The sequence below is a fragment of the Mastomys coucha genome, unplaced genomic scaffold (assembly GCF_008632895.1).
Source record: "Mastomys coucha isolate ucsf_1 unplaced genomic scaffold, UCSF_Mcou_1 pScaffold17, whole genome shotgun sequence".
Lineage (NCBI taxonomy): Eukaryota > Metazoa > Chordata > Mammalia > Rodentia > Muridae > Mastomys > Mastomys coucha.
In genome coordinates, this window is record NW_022196899.1 from 13,829,776 (window position 1) to 13,850,828 (window position 21,053).

A 21,053-nucleotide genomic window follows, 5' to 3' on the forward strand; every position below is an offset into this window, starting at 1 on the left:
GGGAGAGAGAGAGAGGGAGAGAGAGAGAGAGAGGGAGAGGGAGAGGGAGAGAGAGAGACTGAGGAGACTGAGAGAGAGAGAGAGAGAGAGACTGAGAGGGAGAGATACATAGGGAGATACAGAGAGAGGCAGAGAGACACAGAGGTTGAGAGACAGAAAGAAACAGAGAGAAGGAGCCTGACTTGCAAGGAGGAGCCCTGCATCTCTTAGGAGGACATGCCTATCACTCAACTGGGGAAGGTGGCCACATTATGTGGTAGAGGATCTGGAACTGGCAGTCAATATTCCTTGTGGTAGGAGGTCTGAGATCTGAGTTATTCACTTGCACGGCAACTGTTATCATCCCACCGTGTAGCCCAATTACCACCCACCCCTAGATTCAGGAAGCAGTATGGGTTCTGGGGACTGAATTTAGATTATTTGTAAGAGCGAGAAGTACTCCAAACCTAAGCTGCAGGTCAGTAACCTCGGCCACTCCATACGTGTTTCTCTCAGCTTCAATGGCTGTGGATGAAGGTTTCTAAAGGTCAACTGGCTAAACCATCTTGTCTGTTTGGTTAGTCAGCACCTCTTCCATGGCCAAACTTTCTTGTGTTAATATTATGGGATACCAATTATTCTCACATCAGTACAGTCACTCTGTTGTCTGGGGTGGTTAGGTTACAAGATACTCAGAGCTACCAAAATCTGCAGGTGTCAAAGTCTGTATAATGTAGACTGTACAATGTACAAAATGTAGAATTTGCATGTAACTCATAATACCTCAACACATACACATAATTTTCAGCTCTAGAAATGAACCAGGCTTCACCTATGTTATTCTATCCTCTTAATGAAGCTCCCTCAACATCTAACACCAGGAGACCTCCCAGTGACAAGTATATCCTAGTAAATTCTGATACTTCTTAAGTATGTTTCTCGTTTGTTAGTCTCAGCAGGTCCACAGCCAAATATTAGGGTTTTAGTGAGTAAGGAATTGGGATGAACCGTTGAGCAGTAGAGAGATCATTGCAGTTGTCTTCCAAGTCTGAGTTTGCAGGCCATAACCAGGAAAGGGTGAGATGCCCTGGAAAATTCAAAGCATTTGGAGCAGTCTTCAGAAATGCCCACCTAGAACTTTCTATCCCATGTTCCACCATTCTAAGATCTGACACCCAGAGTTGTGAACGTATCATAACACACTTGCTCTTTAGATCTCCCTAACTATCTAACCAGTCACACACGTGCATCTGCATCCAGCTTCTACTGCGGGAGCACAGCTCTTTGTATGCTGACAATAAGAATCTCTGACTGTCAGTTTAGTCCTCAGTTTCTCATGAAGGTCCCAATACCATTGTCTGCTTACTATCCAGTAGTAGCCAGTAAACCCTACTGCTCTGTAGATACCTGCCTCTCTCCTGGAGAGTTTTTTTTTTTAAAAAAAAATCTTTGTTCTCAGTCTTTCTGGGTGCAAGTTTTAGTATTTGGGCCTTCACCATTGGCCAGGGACCTCTCATATCCACTGTATCAATAGGAAAATGTCCTCTTAGCCTTCTGGTCTATGGTTAGGCCTGCTGCACGTTCCCAGCTTGTCATTGCTTTCTCAGCACACTCTCACCACCACTCATGTGAGGTTGGGTCCTCTAAGAGTCAGATGCATGGGAGACTTAGGAGAAGAAATGCCTGTAAGGAAATGACAAGGAAGCAAGAAGATCCTAGTACAAGTAGAATGCCCGTAAACGAAAGAAGGGGACTTGGTGAGGAAGTATCTGGGGCAGGAGATTAGCTGCTAGGAATACTTAGTCCACTGATGGAAATCCTCATCTAAGAGATCATCTGTTGGAGGAGTCCCTGGGTCATTCAGGAATCAACCTCTATTCGTAAGCCATTGGTTAGTGGTAGCTTTCAGGAAATGGGGGCTGGTTGCACACATTGTGGAGACTCCAGAGTGCTAACAGCTAGAGGCGTCAGCCAGTCGCGCTGCCTGCTGCAAAGCTCAACCCTGTGCTCTCATGAGCACACAACACTAATATCCAAACTTGATCTGTCCAAAGATAGCTGTGCTGATAGTAGCCTAGTGTTAGTGATCTGTACCTCATTCTCATTTTGATAGTTCCATACACAAGAAAGATAATGACGGTGAATTTTTAAGACATGTACCAAGACTGATGGGAAAAAAATGATTTCTGGCAATTGAATTTTTCTTTGACTTATTTACATCATCCAAAGATGTGATATTATTTACAAGCCGTACATACAAGAGATGACACATTTGAATGATATTTTTTGAATAAAGACATGTCCCTGATATACAGAAAATGAAATGATACCCCTTTAGAACTCAAAAAAAAAAATTCCATTTGGGAATTGGGAGGAAAAATGCTCAATAAAAAGTCTATTTCTGCCCCTCTGTCTTGGATAGAGATATGAGCAGTTGCACATGAATGAAGCAATTTTTCCACTTGCAATTTTAATAACCAGGGGAAAGATGGAAATACCCATCTCTACAGAGTCTTCAGAATGGAAGGGGACCTGTCAGTCATGCTCACTGGGTACCAATCGACTTGGCAGTTGAACAGTCTTGTGAAAGAGTCTCAGCCCCAGTTCTTGAGGTCAGTATATTTTACTTGAATGCCTCGAATGACAAATTCACTGGTTTCTGAGGTTCTCTCATCATGTGACTGAACTGCTCTAATCTAGTGATGTTTTTAAAATGACTGAATTAAGAGATTGAGGAGGAGATAGATGAATTGATAAACGTCATCCCATGCCAACAAGTGGATCTTCAAAATCCACACGAAAGACAGACTCGATAGCTTGCTACTAATTCTGCTAATGAGGAGGTAGAGGCAATAGGATCCCTGAAGCTCACTGGCTAACTAGCCAAGCCTAATAGGCAAGCTCAAGATCCCAGTGAGAGATCCTGTCTCAATGAAACAAAGTGGTGGCCCCTAAGTAACAATAATGGATGCTGACTGCTGTTTTACACACAAACACAGACACAAACATGAATTAAAATCAAGAGCCTGCATATGAGATTTAAAAAAAATATGTCTTATTTGTCTGTCTTTCTGAGTCTAGGTTATATCACTGAATAATTTACAGATCTGTATGTTTTCCTATAAATGCTGTGATTTCAATTTTTGTTATTGCTGTATATGTGTATATGTAACCGTTTTTAATTAACCATCCATCTAGACTGCTTCTACCTCCTTGCTGTTGAGCAAGGTAGAGCAGCAGTAGATTGCTGTAGGTGAGCAATTATCGCTGTGGTAGGAGATGGAGTTGCTTTAACTCTTGTCCCTAGCCTACTTGTCATACAAGTTCTCTCTTCCCTCCCAGTGCACCCCAAGGAGGGCAGAATCACCTTTGCCTGGAAACTTGTAAGACAGACTACAGATCCGTTTCAGAGCTACAAAACCAGAATCTGCTTTTTAATGAGATTCCCAGTGAAGCTTTGTGCATGTTAGACTTCGGGTGCTCTATTCCTACAACACTGTGAGCAGATGATTTAATGCCTGCCTCAGTTTCCTCTCTAAAAATGAGGGAGGAAAAGGAGCTGCCCAGGAGACCTGCAGAGCCTCAGTCCTTCCAGACTTTTTCCAGTTACCTTGAATGTTCTCGGAAGTGGCTCTGCAGCAAGTGTGAAGGCAGGGGAAATTGATGACTGATTTAAAGATGCATTTCGTCCCTTTCAATATTAATAGTCATAAATGAGACTCTTTTGCACAGGAGGGATAATGCACTAGCTCCGTAGTCTGGTCACTTGATCTATCTCTGTCCTAATTGAGTCCTAGACTTTAGTCGAGTTCTAGAAATACGACACTAGCACAAGTCCTGTGCTACAAAAGACTCAGGGGTGTCTTGTCCACAAGGGTTCGGGATAAGAAAATACATCTTTATGGGCTCAAAAGTTCAGGCTTCTTTGGAATCAGCTGAGCAGAGTCCAAGTTTTCTGATAGCCATTTGTTGGACATATTCCTCGCAGGACTGATTTGTAAACAGGATTTAATGATACCACCTACAACATGAGTTGCTAGAGAGCACATATGAGATAAGGGTAGTGAGATGCTTAGCCCAGAACAGAATGAATAAATCCTTGGTGTTGTTTTCCTCATTACTCTTTTATTTCTAAAACAGACAAGTATTCTTAAAGGTTGCAATAGCTAATGCTTATAAATGTTATATATATATTTAACAAATTGCCTAAAAACTCCCTATTTTCTTGGTTTTGATAACCACCCATAACATAGAGATCAAAGATATTAAGTATCTAACCCTTAAAAAAACTTTAAAATAAAAACAAAGCAAAAAAGAAGGAAAATAAGAGCAGAGGAAATGGCTCATTTGACAAAACAATAATGGTAGTAGTATGAGACTTGAGTTGTGATCTCCAGCATCCCATGGTAGAGGCATGTTCCTGTCACTCCAGTGCTGGGGAAGTAGACACAGGAAAGTTCCCGGGGCTTCTGCCTTACACAGAGAGCTCCTCCATTCAGTGAGACTTTCTTGAAAATAAGGTTTAAAAAATGAGGAAGAAATTCAAGGTTTTCCTCTGGCCTCAACATGCATATGTATGCACACTAATAGTGGCATACATACCTGTATCCACACATACACAGGAAGGAGGAGGAGAAGAAGATGAAGAGGAGGAAGAGGAGATGGAGGAGGAAGGAGGAGGAGGAGAAGAGCGAGTGTGTGTGTGTGTGTGTGTGTGTGTAGGATAAGAAATAAGCCAAAGAGAAGCAAGGCTCCAACCAAACCGAATCCCTTTGAATAAACACAAGGGATTCATATAAATTTATATTCATTGTTGCCCAAAATATTTATTAGTGTTAATCGGTATTACTATTCATGGTTCTCAGGAAAGCAGAACCAAGAAGATGAAAAGAGGGAGTCGGGGAGAGGGGTAGAGAAGGAGAGAGAGAGAAAGATGCTGGTATTTATTTTTAGGAATAGGCTTACAAAATTGTGGGAGCTGACAAAGTGCAGAATCTACAGAGAAGACCAGCAACTGTGGAACCAAAGAGGACTGATGTAGCTAAAGACTACAGTCAACCTGAAGAGGAGTCCTTCTTACTGGACAAAATATATCCTGTGGTAATTGAATGAGGCCTGTGTACACTGTCTCAGCTAATCTGCTTTTCTTGAATTCTAGTTATTTAGATGTTAATTTCATCTAAAACAATTTGCAGTATCAAAATTGATGTTTGACCAAATATCCAAATACTGTGGACCTAGTCAAGTTGATAGACAAAATTAACTGTCATATGATAGTATGTTGACAGGTAAATAAAAATTTTATCCTATCTTTGTCTTCTCAGCTCCATAGGCCTCTCATGCTGGTTCTGCATTGCATTTACAATAAGGCACAGAGAGTAGAACTCTCTGTTTAAGGAAGAAGTCCCCCAACTTAGTGTGAATGACAGCACAGCTCCCATTGTCCCAGAAGCACAGCAAGTGCACGAGATGAGGAGCTAGGGCATTGCCCAGATTGTCTATGGTAATGTCAACATAGCATTCTGGTTTGTCCACACACTCTACTCATAAGCCGACAAAGACTTCCAGTTGTTTAAACACCTTGCCCAATATCATATAGTGAGTTACAATCAAGTCGGGATGTTATCCAACTCTGTCTTATTTCAAAACCCTCCCTTATCCTACACTATATGCAGCTGACCTGGAAGCATCATCGTACAACAACTGTTTTAATGACAGGAAAAATGTAAAAGTTGGAATAAATGTTTCTGTCAACTTTTCTGCTCTTTCCTTCCCTCTCCCTCATTTTAGGTAACCAAGAGGGAGCAAGCATCCGCTATTGCCTTTAGGAGATAGTTTACCCCATCATACGAGTTCTTATTTTCAACCTGTTTCTCATCACTACTGAGCCGTGGGAGGTTATTGTGAAGTTACTGCTGCACAAAAGATGTATCACAGTTGGTGGCAAAGGAATTGCCCTCCTCTCAGTGGCCACTTGATGGGACTGACCTTTGAGAGGACAGCTCGGCTTCTCGTGCTTTACTGTGCACAGAGTCAAAATAAGAGAAACGAGTCGATTCATTGTGCGGTAAAGACTTTATTGGGTACATTAAATTCTAGCCGAGACACCAATTGTCAAGGACACTGGCTAAACTCATAAAAAAGTTGGTCTAAATATAGTAGATGTTTTAGATATAGCATATATATTATAATGTTTATATTTATATATTTTGTATATATTTTACATTATACATTGTATGTTGTATATTATATATTGTATATTATAAATTGTATATTGTATATTTTTGTAGCTTGGAAGCACTTGGGTATCTCATCTTTACCTGACACCCTTGAACAATTTAGGGTTACATCTTTTTTTGTCAATCTATTAAACTTGGACCAACCTTCTTGTGTATGTGAACATTAGCTTTATTTTTATATTATTTTAAGATTTATTTACATTTCAGTCATTGCCTCCTCCTCCCAGTCCTCCTCCCACAGCTCCTCCTCCCATTCCTTCTCCCCTCTGCCTCTGAGAGGGTGCTCCTCTCCCCACCAGACCTCCCCACTTCCCTGGAGCTTCAAGTCTCTCATGAATTAAGAGCACCTTCTCCCGCTGAGGTCAGACCATGTAGACCTCTGTACTCTTTTGGTTGGTGGCTCAGTCTCTGAGAGCTCCCAGGGGTCCAGTTTAGTTGAGACTGCTGGTTTTCCTATGGGGTTGCCTCTTTAAGCTTCTTCAATCCTTCCCCTAATTCAAGCATAGGATTCCCCTCTTTTAGACCAATGGTTGGCTGTAAAAATCTCTGTCTGTCTCAGTCAGCAGCTGGTAGGGCCCCCCCAGAGGACAAGCATGCCAGGCTCCCCTCTGTAAGCACATCACAGCATCAGTAATAGTGTCAGGCCTTGGTGCCCTGCAATAAAATGGATCACTGGGCCTCCTTTTTTTCAGTCTCGTCTCCATTTCTGTCCCTGCAGGGCTTTTAGACAGGAATAATTCTGGGTCAGAAATTTTGACTGTGGGTTGGTAACCCCATCCTTCCACTTGAGGCTCTGTATCTCTACTGGTGGTGGACTCTTTGAGTTCCCTCTCACCAGTGTGGACCATTGTGGCTAAGGTCACCCCCATTGAATCCTGAGAAACTGCCACCTACGGAGTCTCTGGTACTTTCTAGAAGGTCCCCCACCTCTCACCCTCCAAGGCTGCTTATTTCCATTCATTCTTTTGGCCCTCTGTGCTTCTTTTATGCCCCATCTGATTATGTTCCCTTTTCCCCTCTCTATCCCCATCCCACCCAAATCCCTTCCTTCCTCTGCCTTCCATGATTATTTTTCCCCCTTCTAAGTGGGATCGAAGCATCCTCACTCGGGCCTTTCTGCTTGTTTTATTTCTTATGTGGATCAAACTTTTAAAAATGATTTTAGCCAGCAGCCTCCTTAACAATTGATGTCTCCTAAGAGGCTTCATCGAACAGCGGATGGAAACAGATAAGAGAAACCCTCAGCCACGTATCAGGTGGAGCTCATGAAGTCTTGTGGAAGAGTCAGGGATATAATTGATCAAGCCGGAGTGGTCAATAACACCACAAGAAGACCTACAGAGTAAACTAACCTGGGTTTATGGGGGCTCAAAGAGACTGAACCACCAACCAAAGAGCATGTAGGAGCTGGGCCTCAGCTCTCTACGTGTTTGTAGTAGGCATCAGCTTGGTCTTCCTGTGTGCCCCTTAACCATTGGAGTTGGGGCTGGCTCTGATTTCTGTTGCCTGCCTTTGGATCACCTTCCGCTAACTGAATTACCTCAGTAATTCACGGGGTTGGGCCTTAGTGGGAGAGGATGTGCTTAGCCCTGTTGGGACTAGATGCCCAGGGAAAGAGTGATATCCAAGGGGGGCTTCCCCTTCTCTCATAAGAAGGGGAGGGCATAATGGGGGAGAGGGATTTGTAAGTATGAAACTGGGAGGGGGTGGGTGTGATCAGGATGTAGAGTGGATAAATAAAATAATGAAGAAAAATTAAATAAAAAATATCAGGTAAACAGCAATTCTGAAGACAAACAATATCATCCTAAGGTTTGCCCTTCCACCCGTGGTCAAAGTTCTTAAAACAGTGTACAAAACTTCAGGGCTGCAAAGAAAGACCCCACCTGAGGCAGCTCGTGGGTTGCTGCATCAAAATGAGTTGTGAGGCTGTAAAGAGCTCTTCTAAGCCATTAGTGATAATAGTAATGATAACAGCATCATCATCAACAACAACATTATGCTGTCCTCAACCATGGTCAAGAACACAGAACTGCTATGCTATTCTTGGCTGTAGAAAATACCTCAAAATTGTCCTAGGAAAAGATGGTAAAAATTTACAGCCAAAATGTAGGGAGATGATGTTCTAACAAAGGGTCAGGCACATATTCTTGGATAGTTGTTGTTGTTGTTGTTTTAAATTAGCCTTTTAAAAGTCTATGTTTTTCTGTGATTTCTTAAAGTAATTCAGTAACTATTTTTACAGTTTTCATTTACGACTGTTTGTCTTTGAAGGAAATGTCAAAATTGTGTATGCATGTGCAGCCTGCAGATGCTCAGGTGGAAGACACTGTGATGTTTTTGAAGTAAACAAGACTTTAGATTTGACTCCTAATGAAGTTTCCTTTGCAGAATGATTATTCCTTTTATACCCAGAAGAATATAAATTTACTCTAATTTGAGGAATATGAGGTAATTTTTATACAAGAGAAGTCATAAAATAAGAAAATCTGTCACACAATAATTTCAATAAAATAATCACTAAATATTAATTAGGAAAATGCTTATAATGCATGCTGTTGCTGATTCCAGCTTCTCATTTTCTATAAATAATAATGAGAACATATATTTTATTTGAACTAACATGACCATATCATGAATTAAATGGAAGACAACAGAGTATCAAAATTAGAGATTGAAACTGAAATGTGGAAATGTAACACCCATAACAAGTATAAACAAATATAAAAATAAAAGATAATAAATATAAAAATGAAACAAAACCAATAAGGGAAGGAAAGAAAACAGGGAGGCTATAGAATAATGAAGTCATTCTCCCTCAGCTCTTTATGAATAGGTTATAACAAGAGTACAGAGATAAAATAAAAGGATTATTTTAATCACAATACTCTGGGGCTTTAGACCCAAGTAACTTTTTTTTTTAAATTAAAAAATAAAACTGTCAAAGAATACACAATTTAGGTAAAGATGAAAAGACAAATGTTGCAAACTATCCTAATCACAGTACATTGTATGCTTGAAAATTGCCACAAGAATACATTTTAAATGTTCTTAAAACAGAGAAAAGTAATGGTACATCACTGTTATAGTTAGATGTGGAGCATCCAAAAAGCCCAAATATCGCCGGCTGGAGATCCTAGTTCTTCTGCCTCCCTTTAAGAGGCAGAGTAATGTGGAGGGAATTAGGGTAATGAGGATTTACCCTGGGAGATAATATTGGGATGACAGCTTCGTCCCCTCGACTCTTCGCTTCTCTGTTGCCATAAGGTAATGTTCTCATTGGTGTTCTCTGGTTGTGTCCAGGTTTGGATTTTCTTGTTTGAAGAACTGAAGATGCATACAAAAATAATAACATGGCAAGAAGTTTTGCTAAAAAGCCAAGCAAAGGTACAAGTCAGATATGCTGCCAGACAGGGTGGTGGGCGACTTGAGTGGGGGTTCTCTCTCCTCTTCTTTTTGTTTTTGACCTCGGGTCTTCATAAAGACAGACAGAAGTTGAAGAAAACTGAACACTATCAAGTAACCCATAAACCTAAAATTGTTTACTGTCAACACTGAATATAATAGAAGGGAAATATTATACATGTATTTAAGACAGGGTCTCGCTGTATTATCTAGGCTGCCCCATACCAGTGATCATATTGTCTCAGGCCCTGGGATGCACGGATCACAGCCATAAGGCCTGGCTTATGTCCCTTGCTTGAGATTTAGCAATACAGGTTGAAATAACAGTAGTAGTTGGAGTACATTTAGAGGAGGAAAACAAAAAAGGAGAAAATTTAGCTGCTGTTTAATCTATTTCCTTTGTAATTAAAAACACAACTGAGTGTAGCTGGGAAAAGTTCCTGTGAAACTAGCAAGCCATGTCATTGTAGGTTTAGTGTCAAGTCATTGATTGAGTTTAAAGGCTCCGTAAGGAATACAGATGTATGTGTATAATGGCAGTTGAACTTTGTTTCTGTTGCTTTAAATGAACATTTGCTACTTTGAATATGATGTTTTTAAGATCAAAATTAAGTGTAAGTTAATTAACTTGAAAGTGTTCCTAAATTTCTTCATCAGTATTAATGATGCCTTCCCACAGAGATACCCTGAAGAGAAAATGCTTACCCTGTGCATGGCTCCGTATTCCCCCACTGCATTCTGTTTTAATATATGTGACAACTCCTGGTGCACAAAATGCTTCCTCCTGTGAAGTTTTCCTAAATGTACACTGAAGCATGTTTACACATGAATTTCTCCTAGACTACAGAATTCCCCTCCCCCCTTCATATCTCCTCCCTAAAGGACCAAAATGGCCTCTTAAGTGACAATCAATGTCTCATTATAAACACTTAATTAGAAACTGTCACCAGCAGAGTGAATCCGGTCTGCACTCTCATGCCAGTAAGCGAAATCTTTCGAACTGTCCAATATTTGCTGTATGCTTTCCAGTGTGGCTTTAGAATATCAATCACTTCTTTAAGAAACGCAATGTTCTTTTCCCTCTGGTTTAGTCGTTGCCACTGGGAAATACTTCTGTAATAATTCCTTCTTGGCTATGCATGTGCTGTAGCAATAATCAAAGCTTGACAGCCAAAGGAGATGTTGCAGAGCTGGCGGTAAGGGGCCATATAACTTGCAGTCTTCCATGTGCCTCAGACATAATATATAGAAAGTACATCTAGCCACACGTAGGCAGTGCACAGGATAACTTTCATCTGTTAATTAAACTCTGTTTTCATTATGCAGCTGGGTCCCTACCTATAATCCCTTCTTCTTCCAACTACCCCCACTCTTGCTTGGGTGCTTTCGGGCTCTTCAGGCCTAGCCCAAACAGCCCTTCTAGACCTTTCACTGCATTTCTTGCAATGCCTACTGTGTTCTGCTCACTGCATCACTAGCAGTTCCAAACAGACCATCGTACTGCTGTGTGCCTCTCTGCCTTTCACCTACATTCCTTCTTCCCAGAGTGTCTTTGTCTTCCTCGACATCTCTCTATCAGCCTTCAAAGCTCAAGTTCAAAGCTTTATCCCGTGGAAATCTTCTCTGGTATCTTCAGCCAGAGCAAAAAAATGTGTAGGTCTCTAGTTCCCATAGTAGTGTAGGTCCTTGTCTTTCCTTACAATCAGTAAGCTCTCCACATCCAACAATTCAGCTTCCATGAATTTCATATGCGAAACCAACTACAGATCTGAAATATTCTGGGGGATGGGTCATATTGAACATGTGGAGTCTTTCTTCTTTTGAGTTTTCTTCCTAAACAATACAGTAGAACAATCATTCATATAGTATTTCTATTTTGGATTACAAAGAGTCCAGGCCTTTCTGGAAGTGTAGAGGAAAGTGTGCCTAGGTGCTTCAAACCTTCCTCACTTGTGTTCTCTAGTCTTTGGTCAACTTGACAGAGACCACAGTCATTTGGGAAGGGAAAAGCTCAATTGAGAAAATGCCCCTCCAAATTGGCCTGTGTGAAAGCCTGTTCTGATTTGGATATAAAATGCCCCCAGGCTTATTGCTGAAGTCATACATACCAGGCAGTGGCATTATTTGGGGGAAGCACTAGAAACTATAGGAGGCGGGCTGACCTACATGAAGAATGTCACTGGGCCTGTAGCTTGTCGCCTTTCTCAGCCTTTTCAGATCTTTTCTGTGCATCTGTTATGGCACACATCTATTATACCAGGGTTGTATTGTACATGTGTTATACATCTGTTATATATGTTTTATACATGTGTTACATCGTATGTGTTTTGTCCATCTGTTACATCATACATGCTTTACCTCATGCTAGGAATAAGGTGAGAGTAGCAAAAGCAAGCTGACAAACACGCACAGTGGCTTCCATCATGTGTCTCGGGAAAATAAAACTACCCTGGAGAACAAGCTGCCATCCTTCATAGAAATCTTAACCTCCCTGCTCAGTGGCAGGGTGAGTGAAATAGTAAGGTGACATGCTTCAAGCTGCCTTACCAAGCCCAAAACACTGCGTGAGTTGTGGACTGTTGGGGGGGGGGAGCCCTTGATGTTTGCACAGAGCCTTAGAAAACCAACCTCCAGGAGCAGCGTGGCCCCAGGGAGAAGACAGAATCAGTGACTGAAGGCTCTGAGGAGCTGGGAAGAGAGTCCAAGAGCTTGTCTACAGGGCCCCCACCTACCTGATGGCTGCCAGTATCCCTCAGGAGATGGAGGGGCGTGAGCAGGGGTATCTTGTAACTCCTATTCTGTCCAGATAAGATTTCAGCATTGGTTCTAAGGAGAAAGAGTCAACCTTTGCTAAAGTTCTCAGACTCAGAGGAATCCATGGCCAAATCTGAAATGTCTGAAGTCCACCTAGCCCCAGGAACCCACGAGTTTTGGGTTGGTGCTGGTGATAGGTTACTTGCAGATAGGAGGATGTTTTCAAAAGGTAAATTCAATATTATCTCCACACCTAAACACCTCCAATGGCTGCCATTTTATAGTGTTTAAAAAAATTCCAACCCTTTACTCTTGCCTCCAAGACACCAAAAATAGACTCTGCCTGATTCTTAGGGTGAACCCTCTCCCTAGCTGGATACACACCTCCTTCACTATGCATGTCTATTGCAGCTATCAGTCTCCACTAAGATGAAGCCAATACCACGTTGACCAAGTCACATGAAATGGCAGATGTTGAAATGTGTCTCTTCACTAACCTGATCAAGCCGTAGCTGTGTAGAAAGAACTGGCTGCATGGGGAGGCTTTCCTGAGCTCTCCATCTCTGATTAAATATGGGTATTCTGAAAGATGTTCCATGTTTTGCAGTGCTTTCTCTGAGCATTTCACCCACTGGGGATGATTAAATACCATCACAGGAAAGGACCACACACAGACAACTTTGTCACATGCTATCATGTCTATCAGAAAATCTATTATTCCCAGGCTCATTCCTCTTTTCTAAAAATCCTATCCTTTCCTCTAAACATTCCCTCTCCTTCCATATTAAAATAGTTCATAAACTCCCAAATCTCTTTGCTTTCCCAAGCGTTTACTCTTGTATCTGTTATGCTCCCATACACATAACATTAATATTAGCAAATCCTTTAAATATTACTATTTTATGGTTATCTTGTGGACCCAGCTGTGGAAGCCTGGAGAGTTCAGGGACTGTTTTTCTGCCCCTGCACCCCACCCAGCCCTAAAATTTGCTGACCTTTTCATTACTTGGCTTTACTTTTTCAAGATGCGATCACCAGCCAAGGTCTTCTTGCCCTCATCGACACCTTCCTGCAAGAATGTGATGCAATCCAGCTACAGCGTTCACTTCCTCCATAAATTCTTGTCAGAAAGGCAAGCACGGAAGGGAGGAGCTGCACATTCCTCGGTGTCTGCAGGCCTCCATTTCCAATCCCCAGCTCTGCTCCTTGTACAACGCTCCAGGCCTTCTCTCATTCAGCAAAGAGCTGCTGCGGGATCTCAGGAGAGGAGTTAATCTGAGTCTTGTCTTCTCATAAGTTTGTTGCCAGGTCTTATGGAGCATGTAGCCCAACATCTGGTTCAGTGATGACTATTAGAAAACCTTTTCCTGAAGGAATGAGTGAACGTGGGGTAGGACTATAATGAACAAGTTGCTCTGAGAGTATATCTATAATACAATTGCTCGGGACTATTACAGTAATGCTTGAAACACATGCTGAATCTCCATAAAGAGATTTTTAAAAGAATAGACTCTATGTGCTCAGAGGGGCCATACTGCAAACTGGACAGGCTTCTTTATCCTTCTGCATGGCCAGGATTTAGACATGAATCCCTGGGCCACATCTAATGGAGCTGAGATGCTGCTCAGAGCTGAGATGACATGTGCATTCTTAGCCATGACTTTCTCAGCACTAAGAAGGCAGAGGCAGGCGGATCTCCATGAGTTCAAAACCAAGCTGGTCTACACAAGAAGTTCCAGGCCAGCCACATCTATATAGTGAGGTCCTATCTCAAAGAGCAGCAGCAGCCACAGCAGCAGCAACAACTACAAAACACATACAGTCTCCTGGCTCCACCTTACAGACTCTTAAGTTCCCAGGATTAAGAAGCAGATGAACACACAGGTTTGGGAATACTGGAAACTAGAATTAACGGGTCATTGATTAAACACTACATTCTTCGTCTTCCCCTATTTGACCATTCTCTAGAATTTTCAGGTCACAACATAGCCGTGCAGCTCTCTTGGCCACGTGGGACCTTGTGCTCTATTAACTACTCGGGTAGCTATCAACTAATGTCAGTAGCAATAAAGTGTCACCATCTAACCGTATGAGCACCTCCTAATAAGAATCCAATCCTTCCCTCTCACTATTTAAGTTAGACTCCATGTCTTCAACAGAGATTAAAGCAATCCACCCAGTTTGGAGATAAGATATGAGTAAGTCCTTCCTAGAGAAGTTGCTACAAGAAACACTGGTGTCCAGCTCCCTCTGGCAGGAGAGTGAGCGCTTTGTCTCACGGAGGGATAACAAAGACCATAAGAGTCACTGGAGAAAAATCGACAGAAAAGAACACTGAATGGCAAAATGACCTGACCTCAGGTGTAAATAAAAGAGTAAGCAAATGACTTATGATAAATGAATAAAAGAGTAAAAGGAATCTCGTTTAGAATAAGATGAAAGGCGAATGGAAAGAGATCCAATGCAAAGCATGACCTCCCGGCTGGAGATTTTAATACTAGTACTAGCAGCATAATAAAATGGCAGCTGGGAAGTCCTTCACAGGAGTCCAAGTACCTTTCCATGCCATCTGCTTTACCCATCTGGTGTCTGCCTGGTGCTGAGTGAGATTAGGGTGGAGATGGGGACACAGAAACACATACAGCTGTCATTCTGAGGTGTCAGACCCAGTGTGCTCTCCAAGCCCAGCAGTTGTTCCACAACACTGGCAGTGTCTACATTGGCAGTACTGAAGCCCAGGAACAATGAACAGAATCGGGACAATGGGTTCTTTGTTGAGGAGTTGTTTAGGCACACTGGCAAACTAGCCCATCTCTACTGACAGGTGCATGGATAAGCGTGCCCAGGTCATCTCAGCTCTGCGCAGCCATGCTCCATCAGATGTGGTCCAGGGATTCGTGTCTAAATCCCTGCCATGCAGAAAGATGAAGAAGCCTGTCCAGTTTGCAGTGTGGCCCCTCTGAGCACAGTCGACGACTGTTAGTGCCAGGAGAAATTGAGACAGGCCCCCTTCAGTTCTTGTGTGGAACCAAAGCTCCTGCCATAACTCTGCTAACAAACTTTTCTGTTCCTCAAGCTTAGCAGGCCTCAAAGACCACACATCTTTCCAGACCTGCAGCTCCTTCCCTTCTCTCCTTCCTCAGCATCCTCTCAAAGTGTTTTCTCCCTGTGTTTTAGCAGCCCCAACGCTACACTTCCTTTCACACTGGTTGAGTCAACTGGGCCATAACACTTGAAAATCTTCATTGCCTCCTTCACCATGAGCATGTGAAGCCCGTGACCCCCTCTCTGCAGTCCTGCCCATCAGGAAAGTCAACTGTCAAAGATCCTTCATAGTCTCTGTGCCTTTTACAACAAAACACACTTTTGGATAGGACATCAAACTTACATCTCATGGGATTAACCAACAGACTCCTCTCCTGCCTTTCTGATAACAGGAACTGAGGCGGCATGGGGCAAATGTATGGCCCAGAGGTTATCCTGGAGGAGAAAGGAGATATCTTTAAATTTTATTTATGTGTATGTGTCAATGTGGCACATGTCAAAGGATTGAGGGAGTGCCCATCAAGGCATGAAAAAGTGTTGTATCTTGGAACTGCAGTTACAGATTATTATCAGCTGCTCAACATGCATGCCATTCAGGTCCTCTGGAAAAACAAGGTCTACACAACAGCTGAGCCATCTATCAAGTTCAAAAAGCATATCTTTATTCTTTCTTGATCATAGAACAGAACCCTTGAGACTTGGTAATTTATAACAAGAATGTCTTCCCCTTTCCCTTTTATTAAAAAATAGATGTTTCCCCTTACACAAAATATCCTTCAGCCTCCCCACCTTCTTCTACTCCTCCCAACTCCTATCACCTCCCCTCCCACCTAGACTCACTCCCTTTATGTTGTCCATTAGAAAAAAAAATGGATTCTAAAGGATATTAATAAAACAAAATATAATAATTTAAAGCAGAAACTAATATATTGCAGTTATACAAGACAAACAAACGGAAGAAAAGGAGACAAAGAGAAGGCACAAGAATCAGAGACCCACTCAGTCTCACACTCAAGAATCCTGTAAAAGCACTAAACAGGAGGCCTTGATATATACACACAGAGGATTTGCTACAGACCAGGCAGGATCTATACTTTCTGCTTCGGTCTCTGTGAGTCCATATGAACTTTGTTCAGTTGATGCAGAGGGCCTTGTTCTCCCAGTGTCCTCCATCCCCTCTGGCTCGTACATTCTTTCTACCTCCTCTTCTATGAGACAAACATACATTCCTTATTTATCATAGTGATGGGGTCTGAGAAGGTGGCACGTCTGGAGAAGGATGCTGTCTGATTCTAAGAAAAGAAATGGAATGCCACATTCCATTTCTTTGAAGGGGACAGATGCTGTCTCCCATGTCAGGAACACTCAAATGATGAGCTCACCCATGTGACCCTTTTATAAATTACTAATCCCTCATGGCCTAGACATCTCCTCAAGGCCTAACTTTTATCATTGGCCTATTAAAGATTATGCCTCATGTGAATTCTTATAAGAATATAAACACTTGGACCAAGCAGAGGAGAAGGGACTCTGACCGGCATCATACTCTTCATCTTAAACTATTACATTCACCTGTACATTCTTGTGTCCCATACAGTAGCATAAAGCCTCCGTTTTTACAGTGGGTTTTGGGGGGATGTGTTTTTTTTATGGTTTCTTGGGCTGAAGTCACATTATACACTTTTAAAATAGATCTCTTTTAATACACCAGTAATGTTGCCTTAAAATGCCTATCCTGGTGATTACCTCAGTAAAAACCTTAATTCCAAATAGATCTGTGGATCTTTTATTTTGGGTGCTACAATTGGAGCATGACTTTTGGTCAAGCTTGGCTGAGCGACCTTGCTTCTTGGGTGTCCTGCCACGTCCTTGGCATGCCACATGGTAGAGTCCACTTTTTATTTATTCCTTTCTGACTGTAAGTTGGGAAGGCGAAAAGGAAGCTATCTTGTCTGTATCCTCAGAGCCTTTTCAGCTCGATGCCAAGTATATTTTGAGCATCAGGGGTTTGTTGATGAATGCGTGCAGATGGTGATGGATCTTGCCAGCTGTGGAGATTGCTCCATTACCTGTCCACACTACAGGATTAGAAGTGAACACATGGACAATGGCCTCTGTCCAGACTCCAGCACTCAGGACTGGATGAGCCAGTACTTTGGGACCATTTGTCTTATGCCAGCCTGTTCTTGACAACTGGAAACTTTTGGAGAAAGAACCTATGAGTCAAACTGCTGGAACTCCAAACTCTTGTCTTGAATGTCATCTTTTAAGCTCTGGTCATGGATGGTTGACAAAATGAGAAGGGTACCTCTTCTGGTTTTCTTACCCAGTGTTCAATCTTGGTGTCCTATGGGAAGTGTCTTAATGATGGTCTTTGAGGTAGTACATCATGGCAGAAGATTCAGATCCAGTGTTAAAGTGCACAGTTTGCCTTTCTCCCAGAATATAAGGAACCTGTAAGACTGAGTCAGCACCTATTGTATCTGTGCATCCATGTAACAATAAGCTCAATCAGCACATAAGTTGGTGCCAGGCTTAAATTGTATGTATAGCAACTTCCCTGCCTGAAATAAGTTTTAAAATTAAAATACTTGAAAATTACTTTTGAAGTATAGGCATTAGCTTTTGTCATTTAATTGGTGGCTCTCTGTGTTTATCTTCTTACCATTGTCTCTGTCCATTCCTCTCCTGTTAGACTGGGAAGTTTAGAAATAGCAAACACTTATTGTTCACAGTTCTGATGGTTAGGTAGCATATCTAAGATTTTAAAAATGGCACCTTCTATGTATCATCACACAGTAGGACCAACCCCTCTGGTCCTGTTGTAAGGGTACTAACCCCATTAACAAGGGTTCTTCTTCCTACTGCATTGAGACCAGGTTTGAATCTATAAATCCAGGTGAGGTGTACACACTCTTTAACTTAAGCTGTGACAGAACACTGTCTTTGTTGAAGACAGGTTCACACTCAGCACGTTTGCCCACCCCACCCCCCAGTGTGCTTTGGAGTGACAGCAGTGGAGTGGACTGTTGTGGCAACGGAGCTTCAATCTGCCTCATGTGTCCATTGGATGTTCCAAGATCAGTCATGGTGAAAGCAAGACAGGTGACCATGCTGTGAGAACAGCCATCCCGCATGGGAAGGAGGCCATCATTTCTGCCGAGTACTCTTCAGTGCTCTGGGGTTGAGTCTTTAGAGCCTTTCCTGGCCACCATGGGTCATTGTTTACTAATGGCTTCCTTTATGTTAAAAATAATTCTATTAATATAATGATCACTTCTAGAGTACTAGCGCCGCAACCTTCTGAACTGTTGTCTTCCTTAATTTATTGGAGAAGTTCTGAGAACATTTGTATGATCAGAAAGTGACAGATCTACAGCATCAAATTTTGAGAAACCAAAGTCAGAACCAGCCTTTGAGCTAAATAGAATGTCATGTCAGCATATCGTACAGAGCACTTTAAACTGGTCATGCTGACATAGGTAGAATCTTCCTCTATTGTTTGCTATCCTCTATCATCCCCTAGTTATTACAACAAATGACAGAACTAGGTGAGAAGTCTACAGACTGAAAGTATAAGGTTTATAAGTATATAATCAAGTATATCATCCTTGCATACCTTCATTGTAAAAGCTATGCTCTTGGGTGCATATCATGTCTCACCTACAGGCACATCTATAGACTAAAGAAATTACAGTCATTCCCATATATTCATAGAGGAAGAAACTTGACTTATACAAGGCAGAAAGAGATGAAATTATACCTTGTGTTTTTAAAGAAGTCATTTATATGCCAAGTCAAAAGGCTGAGTTAAATGAGTCCTGGCCTTATGTCACACTGGCTTTTAGAAACATGTGTGGAAAAAAGGAATCTAAGAAATGGCTTCATCTAACCCCAATAGAAAAAGCTAGATACATACACAAATTTCTTCATTTTTGTCCTAGTGAGTTTTTGTCAAATCGAGACAAGCTAGAGTCACCTGGGAAGAGGCACTCTCAACTGAGTTAATGCCTCCATCAGATTAGCCTGTATGGCAAGCCTGTGCAACATTTTTTGATTAACGACTGATATGAAAGGGCACAGTCCGCTGTGAGCAGTGCCAACTCTAGCTAGGTGTTCCTGAGATGTATTTGAAAGGCAGGCTGAGGAGCCACGGAGAACAAACCATTAAGCAATGTCCTTCCATGCTCTCTGCTTCAGTTCCCAATTTCCAGGTTCCTACCTTGAGTTCCTCTCTAGCTTCCTATGGAATAGGTGACAGTCTCTTCCTTTATGCCAAATAAACCCTTTCTTCACCAACTTAGTTTTGGCTGTGGTGTTTAGCACAGCAATAGTTAGCAAACTCTATAGATATTTTAATCTATGTCTAACTTATGCACTCCTGATTCTGGGCATGTTACAAAAACTGGACTAGTCACTCCTGTGACCCTGCAGATGCACCATGATGGTGAATATTACCCTCAGCAAACAGAATGGTCCCTGAAGGTAGGGCTCTTATTATACTAATCTTGCTGTGCATAATATTGTTTCAATATCGTGTTAACATGTGTCCTGATGAGTGAATGAGGTAAACAAATGAGCACAGAAGCTTGATGCATTGTCTCCGCCCTCAAGAGTTGCTTGGCACTAGCTAGCATCGTTTTTTCAGGTCTGTAGGACGAGAGGAGGGTCAAGCTAAAGACCCACCTTAGCATTTGGATTTCTACTCTGTTCCATTGAAATGAGAATCCATCAACCTGCACCAAGGCTCCATCCATCAGATACCAAAGGTCAAACCTGCCACCATCAATAACAGAGGTGATCTTAACACTTGCATTGGAAATGAGCAGAGTGATTCAGGCCCAGCAACTCAAGGACACCAGTAACTACATGGGCTCTGAAAAATTGCCCCTGGATTTTATAATATTGTGTCTAGGAAATAAAGAGGTCTCTCATGCAATGAAATGAGAACTCCTCGGACATCCAGTATCATGCGTTACTTTGCCACTAAGATGTATATTAATTTCTCACTTTGTTTAAAGGTATATCAAATTCCCCTTACAAATGAAAACATGCTGTTAATTAGCATTGCCCTGCGCAGGAAGGCCTCTCATCAGAGGAATAGTCAAATACTGTTTAGTGTTAAGGTTGACTTGACTAGGCCAGAAGGTTTGGCATTTTGGTCTGAGTGTCCATTCATTTTGTCAGTGAGTCCAGATTCAAGCATCTCCCTCATACAAACTCCACACAGGGATTTGTTGTGTTCTTGACATTCTCCTCAAGCTCTGAAAAAAGTGGCCCTGGGAAGGCAACTATTAGGCTGGCCACCCCTCTGTAGAGAATCCTTTATTAACCTAAGAGCCTTAAGTATATTTTTATCTGTTACCTCTACCTTGGTCGAGGGTGACCTAATGTGTGTTATACTTGTACATTTAGGTTCACATCTATGAGTGACCACTCTCAATCTGGGCTGGTGTTTCGAAGATAATTAAATACACACACACACACACACACACACACACACACACACACACACACACACACAAACACAGACACACGGGGTAGGGGAGGGAGAGAGAGAGAGAGAGAGAGAGAGAGAAGCTTGAAGCTTGGAGGCCAAGCATATTTTATGGTGTGAACTAGATAGCAAAG